At 40.5% G+C, this 16,303-nt stretch overlaps 1 protein-coding gene across 18 annotated transcripts in view; it reads right to left on the reverse strand.

Moving 5' to 3' along the window:
• Window positions 1-15,635, reverse strand: part of ptprfb (protein tyrosine phosphatase receptor type Fb) — a 257,682-nt gene extending 242,047 nt beyond the window's left edge. For all 18 annotated transcript variants that reach the window (XM_077555459.1, XM_077555456.1, XM_077555457.1 and 15 more), the window contains exon 1: window positions 15,198-15,635. The gene's annotated coding sequence lies outside the window, so the exon portion shown is untranslated. The remainder of the gene's footprint in view (window positions 1-15,197) is intronic.
• Window positions 15,636-16,303: the final 668 nt, after the last annotated feature.

Here is a 16,303-nt window from a genome sequence, read left to right on the forward strand (position 1 = left end):
TGTCGAAATGAACTCCAATCAGAAGCAGGCATCCTAGCTAGCCCATGAGCCTTGCTACATTGCAAAACTTTTTGTCCCCCCCTTGCGTCATCTAATTTTGGGTTCCTCATTTGGTTTTATATAGTAGACCCTATGACAGCTGGTATTTATAGTTGTCTGGGTTTTTATTTTATGTGTCTTATCATGTCACTTTGTTCTAATATATGCTTTCTGTTCTGTCAATGCACTGTTAAATGTGTTTGTTTGTTTTTTACTGTATCTGAATAGAGTTATTATTAGTAATGATCATAACAATATTATTTTTCATTACTACTATTATTGTTAGTAATGTGGCTGGATGCACAAGAGTTTGATGATCATTTTGAGGGCCCTGCATGAATTCAACTGAGAGCTTTACTGTACTTTATACAGTGTTCTATATCACTACTTCACGGTTTGGTTATTGCTGATTCACTCTATCACGGATTTTGATTTGTGACCATAACTTCATTGATTGCCGTTTTATTTTGAGGGTTGTCTTGCAATTCTTTCCCCCTTCTAAGTCGGACAATTAAAGAAATGTTAATATAGGTATATTTTTAAGGGAAATTGGTTTTACCCAAAAAAATGAGAACATGAACATTAGAGTCGCGTTCAGACATCACTGACATCCATGTACTACTCTGAGAATTTGTGCATTCAGGAGATGTAGAGTGTGCTCCCTTGTAATTAATTTCCAAACACAGCAGCTCGTGCTTTAACTGTTTCCATCTGTATGTAATGGTCACCCCAACGCGAAAGTTAGTTGCAGTGACTACTTCCAGCAGAAGCGCTTCTACTTCATCATCTTTCAAAGAGGAGCGAGGAGAGAAGAAGAAGATGACAACAAAGAAGAAGAAGCAACGGGATTCATGGTAACTAACTTTCATTTGGCACAACAACAAGGATCTAAAAGGCTCATTAATCCACCAGTATTGTTACTTTGGCTACAATGCAATTTAGCATTCTTGATAATTAAGACAAACTATAACAAAAACTTCAACATAATTGCTAGCCAACGTTTCGGCCTCTAATTTGCGGAAATTCTCCCTATCGTGGGGGTCTTGGAACGTATCACCCGCGGAAAGTGAGGGAACACTGTATTTTGTAGTCTAATGATAACCCTGTACAGTATGCCACGTTTCCGATTCTTCCTCAGCTCAACTTTATTAAGCAATTTGTTTAACAAAGCACACCACAGACAACTATTGTTAGACAGCTTAAGCTCCAGAAATGTAAATCTATCTATCAGCAGTCACTATACGGTTAATGTATTTAAAGCTTAAGCCGACTAATAGTGTCTGCGGTCTGTGCGAGGTCGTGTGAAAGTAATTATGGCTTTCGATGACGAATGGATACTTGGGAGATGCAATATCCCTTTTATGGTCCTGTTGTTGTCACGCTTCGTCATAATTCAAAGGCTAATGGCTAATTTATCCGCTTAATTTTGACCTACGTTAAACAATCAGACTTGGTTCAGTGAAAATGTTTTCAAATTTATTGTTGATCATCTGCTGAAAATATCATTCAAGGTTAACGGTTGTTGGTTTATCAAGAGAAAATAATGGTGATTGGCTTTGAGCCTCACCGTGTTGTGAGTCAAAGCGAATGGTGACAGTGTGGTCTGAAGCCGTGTTTGACGGACAATGTTGGCAGCCAATGGAGATACTGTAAAAAACAAGGCTTACAAGATTGTCATTGTACAGCGGCAATATGGATGAACTGCATGTAAACGGGGTGAGATTGGAATAAACAAGCCTGTCTTTATCGGTGTGATGCATTGCCTGACCATGAGCTGCCGTGTGACATGATGCGAGGCTGTCAGCGCTAATGATCTCTGACGGCATTACAGTGCTGTCAGGAGGACACAGTCGGCACTCAAAGCCAAGGCCCCCGGTTGCGAGGAAGCTGTCATCTCCCTTCCTCGCCGCCAAACGCTCCCACTCTTTTAAAATCCTTTTCATCTGCTGCATCAGCGGGAGCCACCGTAGACTGCAAGGCGTGCACTTTTCCATCGTCAGCTACGCCGCTATTGGGCATTCGACAACACGAAATGTTCCTGCTCGTATGCCAAATAGTGATAATTAGGCGGCCTGTTGCCAAGTGTGACAAGGCGACGTTCACTTCAGCTGTCTGTCAGTGAGTCCTGACGAAGTTCCTTCATATTTCAAACTAATTCTTCTCTGTCAGCGTGATTTGCACACTTGACAGAGCACTACAATATGAGCCTCTCATTATCTATCTGCTTGATATTATAGCCATAACTGGAATGGGAGATTTTTGTGAACGTGTGCGTGCGTTCGCGTGTTTGTGCGTGTACAATTTATTGGTTATTAGGGGTGTAACAGTCCGCTAAAAAAACACAGTCCATGGTTTTTAAGGTTAATGTTCGGTTCACAGACATACAGGTACAGTAAGGGAACAAAATATAAAAGAAAACTGCTTTTCTTTCATTTAGACAGAAATGTGCCATTTACAGGCTTTAAAATGAAACATGCAAAATTCAAGTACTGTGTAGTACATTTTCCACACACAAAGATTCCCAATAAGAGAAGATAATCCATACAATAAAAAAAATACCTGTATATATTATTTTATTTTTTGGAAAGTGAAACATATTTTTTCTTACTTGTTCCACTGATATCCACATTGTGATGATGATGTTTCAAATGAGTGATGTTTGATGCACTGCCAAAAGCATAGTGCTATCCATCACATCCGCTAGTGAGAGCCTCAGCTGCACTGAGTCAGCCACTCTTCCTGTTTCCTTATAAACCTACTAGTTCCAAGTGGAAACTACCAAATGTTCCATACTGAAAATTTGACTGCGAATACATGTATCTTTACACCCCAACTGTTGGTAATCTTGAAGCAGCGGAGACAAAATGGAGTGTACTACTGAGATGCAACTAGTCAACTGTACAATACAAAATTAAGTTAGCAATAATAAATGAGTCATCGATCAACTATTAGTTTACACTGTTACAAAATTAGCTTAATTTAGGGGCACGTCCAGGATCATTATGATTTTTGTTTTCATATAAATTAATATCATTACTCAAGTGATATATCATGCTATCAGTAGTGTGTATCAAACTGGTGGATTTTTCAATAATCAGTACCGAAGAACTACTGTAGACTAAAGTTAGACTGATATGTTTTTTTGCCGATTATTAGTAATCAATGAGGCCAATAACCGATATTTGGAGCCGATATTTTTCCTATTCTTTGTTGTAATGTATTTTCTACAGTAAATATCATTTTTTCCAAAATTCAAAAATACCTGAAATCTTAAACTTTCACATTTCTTTGGTTTAATGTCAAACAAAAACAAAAGGTTCAGAAGGTTCCCAGCGTCAGCAGCATCTCTTACAATGTTAACTGAAAAAAAAAAAAATTAAAAAGTTCCCTGAGATTAAAATGTTTTTTTTAGATTTACCTTATACCGATACCGATATTTGTCAAAATGCCCATTATCGGCGCCGGTAATCCCCTAGCCGATTATTGGTCTATCCCTAACTAGACCCCAGGTTCGAAAAGTTTGGTGACCCCTGCAGTAAAGTACAGTAATTTCTGGACTATAAGCCGCTACTTTTTTCACTTGCATTCGGCCCTGCGATTACAAAGGTGCAGTTTATCCATCAGATCACAATGGAGCGCACTATAAAGGAAGCGCAAGAGCGTCAGGCAGAGCAAAAACAAACCAAGTGAGCCTAAATACAGCAGGAGAGACAGCGGGAACCCGGTGTGGTAACATTAAAACACCTGCAGCCTACAGTCAGGTGCGGCTTAAATGTGTAACAAACTCGAGTATTCCCCAAATTTAGCTAGCGCGGTTTATAGTGAGGTGCGCCTTGTAGTCCAGAAATTTCTGTAACTTTGCCATGAGAAGTTGTTGTTGCTCAAAACGTTCCATCGCTGATGCCATGTTTGAATTCTTTAGACAGCAAAACCAGCAGAACCTAGCATATGCCTCAAGTCACGTTTAATCAACAATTAATTCCACACAATTGACCAAATCCTTAACGATCAATTAATCGATTATCATGCCCCCTAGCAGCGACAAAACATCAAATTCCACATTATCTACAAAACCCTTCATCTCTGAGTCGGAGATTCTATGACTGTGACGCCACAAATGTAGCCACAGTCATTATGGGCGTTTGGGGGTCATTTTAAATGTCAGAAAGCTGTGAGTGATGAAGGGAGACGCCGGAAAGAAGTGTCTGGATGCATTGATTTGCTATGCGGTGCGGCTAATGTAGCGTGCTGCTAATGAAAATGGAGAATCCGCGACTGAGCTCAGTGTGACAATCGGCTCATTGCTCATCGCAGACAACGTTTAATCTGCATCGCTTGTGTCTGTGTGTGCGTGCGTGTGTGTCACATTTGCACTTGCATATTTGATGAAGGCTGTGCGCGTGACATTTAAGTCGGCCTGATAAAGACAGCGGACTGTTTGACCTTATGTGGTATTCATCACCGGTCCAGGTAGAGTCTGTCTGTTTGCGCACAAATCTAATCATGCGCTAACTTGAGCCACTGGACAAGGATCAAAACAAAACCAAAGAGGCCAGCATCTGTATGAAAAATGAGTGCACCCAGTTGCTGACTTAGCAATTATTGAGGACACGAGAATGTTTGGCCTTTAATGAGTCATAAAAATCTCAGTTCTGCATTTCTGTGCATCATCATTATTTCATTCCGTAATCATTATTTTACGTGGCTGGCAGAGAAGCAAGTCTCATGATCGATTTAAATCCAACCCTCTACTTAAAAAAAAAAAAAAAAAAGCTATGAACATTGCGTGTTATGTCTCATCTGAAGCGGCTTCTCAGCGGGACGGCGCAAAACAACAGCACCTACCCTTTTATACAATGCAGCGAAAACAAGCAATTATACCGCCGTGTCAAAAACAAGTAGGATCACTTGAGCTGAACAAGTACACCGACGTAATGTTCAAATGGCATCGTGTAAATCGCCGCGCAAATAGTTTGGATTTGGGCGCCTTTATTACCTCAAGCGAGCGGAGCTGGAGGCTGTTTCAAGTGAAATTTCAAGTTTCTTGGCTCAACACACTTTAGCTTTTATGCTATCGCTAATTCGATCATGGCCTCCTGGCATGTTTTTAAAAAAAAAAATGCCAATGCAACACCGTACCGTCATCATCCATTTCTTGGCTAAACTCACGACCGACTGACCTTTAAAGAGGAAGTCAACCCAACAAATGTTTTGGGACAATAATATGTTCTATGCAGCCCCACTAGTCTAAATATGGTATTCTGGTTCATATTGCATTCATGGGATATGAGTTAAGCAGCAAAATCCAGCCATTTGTACCCATCTCAGGGAGCGTCCATTTTGCCTCTTGCTGTCGATTAAAGATGACATCAATGTTTCTCAGGTCTCAGGTAACAACCAATCACAGCGTGTAATGCGCGGTGGCCGATTGGCCCAGCGGGACAGTAAAAAAACAAGAGAGAGCAACTGGAAATCTACAGGTTCACTTTTATTAAGAAGAAACAAAAAAAACTGGGCTAGGAGTGGGCTAAATGCCACCGTGCGTTACAATTATCGTGCCTCCCCAGCGTCAAAAACATTCACTGCCCAAAAACGAAAAAGAACATGCCCACAAAAACAAAGAGGCGCCACCCTGCGGATTGTTACAGACGCAGCTTCAGAAAACAGATGAGCTGTGATTGGTCGTTGCCTGAGCCCTGAACATTGAAGTCATTTTCAGTCGAGAGATAAAAACAGCTGGATTTTGCTTCATAACTCGTATTCCACAAATGGAATATTAATCAAAATGTCATGTTCAAACTAGTGAGGTCACATATAACATATTATTGTCAATAAATGTTTAAGGTTGACTTCCACTTTAATCAGTAATTGCCTGTTGATGTGTCATCACACCAAATTTTCAAATGTTAGTGGTTTCAATTTTATGCCCAAAAAAAATTAAAAATACATGGAAACTATATAAATAGTGATCAAAACAGGCTAAGATAGACCCACACAAGCAACAATGCCTATTACAGTCTACTGGCCTGCCATTGACTTCATTTTCAAATGTTAAATGTTTTCAGGCTCACAAAATACTGATGGCTACATTGTTTACATGTTGTCCGTCACTTCGGTTTTCACGCCTCGGTTTTCAAATGTTAGCGTGCTTCAAGCCTGTTGTCATTTAAAGAAAATGGCCCGAGTGACACCACCATCATCTGTTTCCAGAATAACAGATTTACAAACTTTAAGTATTAGTGGACGTGTTCTTTGTGGAATTTTCGAAAAAATGTGGAAAGATTGCTTAGTACAAACGGCGCTAAAATCTTCCATAACAAATAAATTAACAAAACTTAAATTGATTTCTGAAGCACATGACATAATCTACTGACTTCACTACCGTTCTCACAAATAATGTTTCATTTGTGCAATTTAAGTCACGATTTTAGGACATTTGACATAGTTGGAAATGCCATCGTAATTTCTATGCATCGGCTTGGAGAAACCCTTGGAATTTCAGCCTGTACAAGCTTCTTCTTGGACATTTTTAACTGAAACCTTTCAGCCAATCGGAGTAAGTGTTCTCCGAGTTGTAGAAGAAACGAATGGCTCGAGGAGATATGTTAAGAAATAATTAAGTTAAACTGTGTTAGTGTGCTAGTCTAATTTGAAGGTATTTGAAGGATTTCTTTTAAACAAGATTTTCCATAGGCAATATCCCACAAAAATGCTCCCCTAAAAGCCTTTTTTTTTTCAAACAAAAAGAACTTAATATCTCCGACAAATGTTTGCGTTTTCAAGACACCAAAAACGTTATCACTAATTAAAAAGAAGGCCAAAATGTTCACGACATTCTTTGCTAAAGCTGCTCACACTTATTCCATCAAAGCATACTTGTATACTGTTGCTTTGGTTATTTATTTATAATTAAATCAGTTAAAAAAAACAAAAAAAAAACAAGAGTCAGCAAGTTCAGGGAAGCCTTGCTCGGCACGAGGTTAATACCTCTCATATTATTGCTGAAATGACTCACCCATTTCCTAATCCTCTATGACATATGGATCATCAACACATTAATTCATAAATGATTGGATTTTGCAGACATTTGTTAGAGTCGCTAACAAACTTGATTGCAAGTGGAACAAAGGTCCACTGCTCCCGGATTCATCATCAAGTAGAAGTTATGTTAGTTTGGTGCTGGAGAGAAAGCAAAGTATTCCAACGGCACTCGTTAATATCTAGTTTTTCTTCAAGCCGCTTCCTCCATATGCCTAATAGCCACCTCGCAGATGGACAACTCTTCTTTAATGAGAAACAGACAGAATTGATTAACACTTAACCTCTCAATGTCGTCCACACTCACCTCCTCACTCAGCAAAAACAACACACGGTCTGCAGTCAGGCTTGGAGAAAAAACATGTCTCTCACAAGAAGACACTGTCTGTTTCCACTTTTTGACCCATTGCAGGGCGCCCTATAAAAAAAACCCTGGTGTAAATGTTTTTTTGTAATGCCACCAGTGGAGTCTCAAGTAGAAGAGCTGGTTTCAATCAGCAGTCAAATTGCTCCTACATTACCCTCGACAAGAGCAGTAAATCACTTTGCCTCCATGCTGCTGCTAAGGAGCAAGCATTGTTAAAAACCCACGAGCACGCTACTAAAGAGCACCCTCTCCCTATATGGGGATGCTAAACAGGACAATAGCTGGCGGCCCTATAGATGCAACATAATCTGATGTCGAAGCAGAAAATCACAATATTTTATGCAGTAATCAACAAGGGCCGGAATCACAAGCCCGCAGCAAGTGGACTCAACTACAGCTTATAGCCAGGCTTGATTACTTGTTCTGCTGCAAAGCATCATCGGCTTCATACGCTGTTTGAACCAGCTGCTCAAGTTAAAAAGAGGTCTTGGCTTCTCTGTGCCAATGCCCAGAAGGTAGCCCAGCGAATCCCCTATAAACTCCCAAGAAAAAGTCGCTGATCCCACCCACCACAAACCAACACACTGCAGGCAAAACCTCTCATTAAAGAGAGCTGGGGGGCCTTGAAATTACCAGGGATTTACTAGTAGGAATCAACTGGGAGTTGGTCATGCCTGGCGGTTTCTCACCGTGTGGCCCGCCGGTTAGATAAACTTCAGAAATAACATCAACTCGTCTCCACCCCGACCCACACCGGCCTGAAATCGCCAAGCCCGGATGAGGAGGCCAAGGCAGATGCTCTGGCGGGCGGCCCGTCTAGGAAATACCCTTCGCAAACAGCTCACAAGTGGCATGCGCATATTCAGGTCAACGAGCAACAGATGCGTTTGGGAAGTAACAAGTTCAAAGTCTTTGACTCGCATGTAGACAAAAGGTTAGGCCTGCAACAAAACATGGCTACAATCTAAAGCCTTTCAGTTGGATTCATTTAAGAATCCAAACTATGCAATACAGTTACCTAATATAATTCAAATATTGAAGAGCAGAACAAAATAAAACCGTGAAAAATCTTGAATTAAAAAAAACACATCATGGGAGAAGCTATAATTAAATGTAAAAGTCTTTGGATAAAGGTGCATGAGGGCTCAGAAAAAGAAATAAAATGTCAAATTATTATTTGGTGTTAAGAGAAAAATGTACACCAGTGGCAATAAAGTATTACGTTTTATCTGAAAAAGTCATATTGTTCCGCAAAACTATAAATGGATAGCAGGGATGTTATCAGACTAAAGTCAATAACGTTCTAAAAGACTTATCAAGAAAAGCATAAACTAATAAATTTCTTGTTTAACTTAACATTTAAGTAAAACCAAAAAAGATGCCCAGAAGTCCTCATTTTAACTATTTATTCCATTTTACAACTTTATTCTCGTAATGTTAACTCTTTCACTGCCACTGACGTTTAAAGACGTCAAGTAAAAACCTACGCTTCACTGCCAATGACGTCAAAAGACGTCATCCAATGATTTTTTTTTTTTTTTGAAACGGGTAGAGGAAACCCTTCCGCATGTCTGGTGAAAGTTTCCAGTCTGTCTGTTGTGCCTAATGACTGTTTTTGGCCCCTAGAGGGCAGCGATGACTCTCTTTTGACAAGATCGGGTGGGCGTCAGTAGAGGCGGTGCTAGAGCGTCGAGCAGGAGATGAGAATGGAAGACAAAGGAAAAATGGCGGCCGGTCGCGAGGAGCTCACGCCCGAGACGTTTTTTTCAAAGACCAAAAGCATCGCTGAAAAAGCACATTGTTGACGACGATGATCATCATCGATGATGAAGATGAGGGTGGTGACTCCGTGGTTGAGAAGCATTGACGCGGCAGTAGAAGACGTTAGATGGAGCTAGATGGAGGAGGGAACGGGCAATGGCGAGCGTTTGCAAGCAGCTCTACACTTACAAGACGAAAGGCATCGACCAACGCTAAAATAGTACATTGATGACGACGGTGATCATCCTCGATGATGATGAAGGTGAATCCGAGCTTGACGGCGAAATTGGAACCGCTAACGCGGCGGCTATGACGGTGTCGTAACGCGGAGCGCAACCGAGCACGCACAGGCGGACGTTCGATCGGATGACGGAGAGTGCCCCGAGTCCAATGCATATTCATCGGAGGAAGTGTGTACAGTCTGCTACTTGCTTTTTATTCCCCGGAAAAAAAGGCCGTCAAGAAAGTGTAACGTTTGCACGCAAAACGGACCAATGTGAAAGTGAAAGTAAACTGTTGTGCGAGTCCTGGCGTCTCCTTGCACGCAGGAGAGCGTTACAAAAGGAAAAACTGTATTTGAAACATCCACATAATTGTAAGTAGTACCACAGTTGCACACATTTGTAAATAGTTTGCGAAATTGTTTTGTCAAATTGTTACACTGTTGAATGGAAATAAACGTATTTTGCAATCAAAAAACACTTTTTCATTGTTGGTGAAAGCGTTTTACAGAAGTAAAGCACTATTTAGGTGTTTGTGGCATCATTCATGGACAAAAAGAAGTGTACAATTCACTAGAGTGCATGAAATAACATTGTTTCACAAAAAGCTCTTTTTCTCCGTTTTTTGTTTCAAAAGAGAGAATTTCGGTGAAAGTAACCATTTTCTATTGTTGATTACTGAAGAACGGAATAAGGTAGAAACAAACTTTTTTTTCTGATGAAAGCTGAGAGTCCAATCTTTCATTTGGTAGTATGTGTGTTTCCATAGTCCAAACACAACATTTTCTGTGGACCTTGAAAGATCACTCAAAATGCTTAAATCGGCTGGCAGTGGGGACAACACGTTTCTGAAAACGTCTGGCAGTGAAAGAGTTAATATGATTATTCTCGTAATGTAACTAATTTATTTATTTTATAGTACGACTTCATTCACATAACGTTGAGTTTACTGTAATGTTTTTTACTTTATTCTCCTAATGTTAGTTCTATACTAAAGTTCTATATTTTAAAATATAAAATTAAAAAATAAATTATTTTTTAAAAATTACATGAATCAATTCTCATATGTGACCATGTTTTGTGGGGGGAAATGAAATTTTAACTTTTCTCCTATAATATTTTAAAAAATTATTCCTAATAAGGGTCTTTTCAGTATGGCCCAAACCCTCATTTTGTGATCAACAATATATGCTGTTGCAAAAACATTACATCTCTAATCTAAATAGGGCTGTGACTATTAAATATTTTTAAATATTACATCGATTATTTCATCGATCAATGGAATCAAATAAAATAAAATTTAATTTTGTATGAAAGTGTATTACAAATGTTTTTCTCCTGATTACTGTCTTTATTGTTTAGTGATTTAAAAAAAAAACGAAACAATTAAGCAATATCGCATGAGATAGATTGGTGTTGTACAAAGTACTCACCAACCTGTTTGAAACTGATTCAGTTGCTGTTTCCGTGATTGCTTTCCAAAGTAAACGAAGATATTTGCAAATGTCTTATTTTGATAAAACACAAAAGTCAATCGACTTCCATCATAGATATCAAGAGGATTTTGGGCAATTTTAAGATTAACATTCCCTCTAAACAATTACTCAATTATTGTCAATTAATTTGATAATCCATTGTTAATTAATGTTAAAAACACTATTAAATACATCGGCAAAAAAATAAAGTGGCCAATTATGTACTGTATATGTATATTTGCTCAAAATTCACCTGTTTCCCTTTTGATTGGTTAGCCACAACAACCATTGATTCATGCATTCAGCAAGTACCCCGCAGCCTTCCAAGCAAACAAGTAACCTCCTGATTCCTAGACAGCTACTCTTCATCTTGAGCCGCGACGCCTACATTTAGCCATTACTAACTATTAGCAGCCCACAAACAGTCTGCATAAACACACCGTGCTACAATAAAAAAAAAAGCAAAGCGATCAAGAGGAGGGGGGGGGGGGTATCAAATTGCTGCGGCACAATGCACTGGAGGATTACATCGTGAAATATCTGGCCACCGTACAACAACATCCAAATAGCACCAGCTGCCCGCAGAATGTTTTACAGTAGACTGAGGCCTCATATGGCCCTTGTAATGTAGTCAGCAGAACACAGCGGTAGGACAGCTTGATAACAAAGTGCCATGAATGTCAATGACAATGCACCATTCCGCATTTTGTCTCGTAAGAACTCAAGGTTAAGCAGAGCACACTAAGTAAAACTGTTTTTCAAATCCAAGATCCTGCAGTGTGTTCCAAACTGGTATCAAAACAATTCAAGAAGAAAGCGTATCAGCCGACAGTGGGCTCTGAATGCTAATGCTAAAAACAATGCTAACAGAAAAAGAAATGTGTTTATTTTAATTTCATATTTGCCTTGATCATGATTTTAGCTAATCTAATTTTTGGCAGACAAATTTACGTTATTTTATTTTGACATACCACGCACACATTCAACTAATCCTTGTACGATGGCCAACCTACAAAACCGTATGCTACTGAACTGTGGCATACTAGACATTCTAATGCTACGTTCACACCAAAAGCGGGGGAACGTTTATGACTTACTCCGGGATTACACCGCATGAGTGTGCGTTGCGTCTGCGCTCCGCTGGCGCAGCCGATTCGCTTCCATTCTATCAGCTTGTTCAAATGACAGCGGCTGCGTGTGCGCTGCGGATCGACTGCGGACCAGCTGCGTCGTGTCGGAGCCCGCAGCACGGATAGACTTATATTCTATTTTTGCCGGACGACGCATCCGTCGGCATCCGTCAAATGGCAAACTAGCACGGAACACATCGAGCAGGACAGGAAGACCGACGCAGTTTCAAAATAAAAAGTTCTGGTTAATTTTCAGAATAAAATACCCGCCAGATCCTATTTCGCAATCATGTCAGGAAAACGCCTAATGATTAACGCTTAATTCACCGCAGCGAACATGGATGTGGAGAGATTTATAATGGCGGTGGATTATATACGACACGGCACATCCTTTTTATTTAGACAACCTAAAAATTACTGCTGCAAGGAATGTCATAGTAGAAGCTGTGGGAGTGGACGGTAAGATCAACCAAAGTCCACTTCTCTTTCTGCTTCTCTGTTGAACACACTTTGTGTTTGTCGTTGTTTTTAATGCCACATTATCGTGCGCGATCACGCGAGACACGGCGGGAAGTTGTCGGCGACGAGGCTGCCGGACCGCAGCTGCGCGCAGCCGGTGAGTTTTGTCCATAAAATTGACGTGTGCGGAGCACGCAGTCAAGACGCAGCGAAGCGGAGACGCAATGCACACACAAGCGGTGTAATCCCGGGGTTACCATTTGTAGAAATTCAGCTCTGCTTGTGTGGTGCCGAATGTGCGATTGTAAATCGGTGGGCACATGCATTTATTTTTTAGACTAACATTAAACTGTTTCCAGATATTCACACACACCGAAGCTCAGATATTTACGTGTCTAAAGTTCGGTTCCCGTTCTTCCTCTGTCCATGAGAAGGCAGCGCTGCTGTTTCCATTGAACGGGAATGAGCCGTCTCCTGTGTCTCGTTTAAAATTGGACATTGAAAAACGGAAAACAAGCCTTTATCTGATCCTCTATTATGTGTATATTTAACACAAATCGGGAAACAAAATACAACCCTAATTTGTTTCCCTCGACCTTACACTGCCTTGACAAGATGTTCATCTACTGTTAAATTGTCTTCTTCTACGCTGCTAAAGAAGAAGCGTCAAAAGAAGAGTTTCTTTCCAGGTGAAGGCAAAACAAGCTCAAAGGAAACAAATTAAGGTCATATTTTGTTTCCGACTTGTGTAAAATAAACACATTATGGAAGGTCAATAAAAGGCTGGTTTCCCATTCTTCAATTTCCAATTTTAAACAAGAAACGGGAGACGCTCCGTTCCCGTTCAATGGAAGCAGCAACACTGCCTCCTTGTGGACAGAGGAGGAACGGGTCTTTAGATGCGTGAATATTTGGGGACCTGTGTGTGTTGTGAATATCTTGAAACATTGTGATGCTTCAAAAACGCACGTGCCCGCCGATCCACAAACACACATTCGACAACTCACAAGCAGAATTGAACTTTTCTAAATGGTAAGTCGTAATAAATGCGCGTGAAAATCGCGGATATATTTGTGAAGATGAAAAACGTGACAATCGTGAATATGTTTGTGGAATCGAAAAACGTGAAAATCACAGATAGATTTATGGATCTAAAAAATGTGAAAATCACGGTTTTATTTGTGTGAATAATTTTGACAAATCTCACCATACTTTAGAAGGAGCAATTTGTATGTCATATTAGGGAGCTGTATAAGGTGCCAACAGGCGCTTTTTTTTTTAAACGTTGCTATTTCTTAGTTAGATTGCACAGAAAGAAAGCGCAAGTACTGTAGGTATTTGCAAATGGTGAAGGGCAAATAGATGGGGGTTCACTGTAAAATGGTGTATTGTTGAAACTAAATGCTGTGCACCTTGTGGTGAACTTTGGTTCTTTTTCACTTATCAGTATTAGTAGTAGTAGTAATAGTAATGGTAGTAGTAGTAGTAATTTGTATCCACATTTGGAAGAGGCCGAATATATCCAATTCCTCAGGTTTCTTTTTCTCTTCACGCATATCCGAATTGTGTCACTTGAGCAAAGAAGTCGGAAATTGTGTCACTTGAACCATAGAGTGTGAATCCTGCCTCAAGTGGCTGGAGAAAGAAAAAAACAGCGACACGCCGGGGAGATTCTAAAATCACACCCGATGCGCTTTGCGGACAGTGGTCACCCATTTGAAAGCCCAGCTTTCAGAATCCCACACATGCAGCCGAGGCCTTGTGTTTTTTAGACGCATCTGATGCAATTTTGAGAAACTGCAACGATACACTCTCCTCTTTTGATGTCTGCATTGTGTTGGAGACCATCTGAGTTCCGGCCATGGGGATTATTCCGCATGCAACCTGCAATATTGCCACGCAGGACACCGCGGGCATCGCTCTAAAACCTTCCCGTGCATGGAAAAACACCCCCTTCCTCCTCCTCCTCCTCCTCCTCCTCCTCCTCCATCCCCTTCTTCTTTTCCCAGATTGGATCCAGCCTTGAGGAGCGCTGCGGGCTATCACCACTGAGCTTCTATCGATGCATCAGCACAATTAAAAAAACAAGAGGATAAATTGTGGCAGTGATTGACAGGTGTCAGCAACACATCCACCACAGCTTCTTCTTGTGGCTTGTGACGTCACGGCTGCGGTCATGCACACGCGCACACACAAAACACATTCACACTTATGACACCAAACGAAGGCACTTTTGAAAACATTGGCCCTTCCGTTAACAACCCGCCACTGCGGCTTCACACGCGCGCGCACACGCACACACATACATAAATATATATATATATATATATATATATATAATTAATATATATATATATATATATAATTTATATATATATATATTATTAATATTTTTTTTCGCCCTAGTATCACGGCGGAGTTGTCGAAACTCACCCAGAGGGCATAATTTAATCCCATAATGACACGAAGTGAGTTGAAAGTTAGCTAAATTAGCCCGACCACAGAAGCACCAAAAGCCTGGGCTACCGTTTCGGTCGGTCGGTCAACGTTTGGGCTGACCTTCGCTAAATGTTACACCCCCCAAAAGCCTCTCTCCCTGCCCCCAAACTGTTCCGTGACACCCCCGAAACCAAACCCAGAGCTCACACAGCAACAACCGCCATCACAAGTTAAAGTTGAAGGAGCAAACTGGTCGCCGAGCACTTACGGAATCTCCTCGTTGTCGCCGCCGCCGTTGGCATGTCTTCTCCCCAACACTACCACCTCTACCGTTCCGCGTCTTCCACTTCGTAGCCAGTCGGGGAAAATCCACGTCACGGGCACTCAAATTGAAAGAGTAAAAGAAGTCCAAGAGGCTTGCGTGCGATGAAAAGAGATCATGTAAGAAGGGGGAAAGAAGAAACACAAGGTCCTATCCCGACCGGGTCGTGGAGACAAGTGAGCGGATCTATCGGTGGCCGTGTGCGCATGGGCACAAAAATCACCCCCCACTAAAAAAAAACAACAACACAAAAGTATGCTTATCTTATTCCTCGAGTGGATATACAATACATATGCACCCGCTTCCCCCAGTGAAGCAGCCAGGGTGAAGCGATGGTGCGAATCGAATGCGTCTCTCAGCCTCTCTACTCGGTCACGCTTCTTCTCGCCGCCTCGGAGGAGAGACGACTCGCTCCGGTCGGTCGACCGGCTGGAGCTTCGGATCCACTCGGCAATCTTCGGCGCCCTCTCACCAACTCCTGGAAAAATAACACAGCTCACTGTTGCTAAACGCACTGCTGCTTGTGGTATGCTACGACAAAATGAATGATTCATTTATCGATTAACTTGTAATATTAAAAACATACATGACTTCTGATGGCACAGATTTAAATACAAAAAAAAAACTGCATTCGGCATAGGTCAGCATCTTTCTGCAACATTGTAATTAATCAAGTCGACCCATTAAGTGTTAAACACTATATATATATATATATATATATATATATATATATATATATATATATATATATATATACATATATGTATATATAGTGTTTAACACTTAATGGGTATATATATATATATATATATATATATATATGATGTACCTTTCCTGACACTCAAGGACACCGTACAATATGTTGCAAAAGATTAGATTTAAAATAAATTTAAAAATGTAAAAAAATATTTTATGATTGGCACAGTTGGGTTGGTATAAAAAGTATTCACCCCCCTGTTGAAATGCAAGGTCTTCAGGCATGCACATACAAATTTGGACATGGTTCTAAAATCAGCACCAGAGGTTGTTGTTTGGTACTCATTTTTTTCTTG

Source organism: Vanacampus margaritifer, chromosome 2 (assembly GCF_051991255.1).
Source record: "Vanacampus margaritifer isolate UIUO_Vmar chromosome 2, RoL_Vmar_1.0, whole genome shotgun sequence".
Classification (NCBI taxonomy): Eukaryota; Metazoa; Chordata; class Actinopteri; order Syngnathiformes; family Syngnathidae; genus Vanacampus; species Vanacampus margaritifer.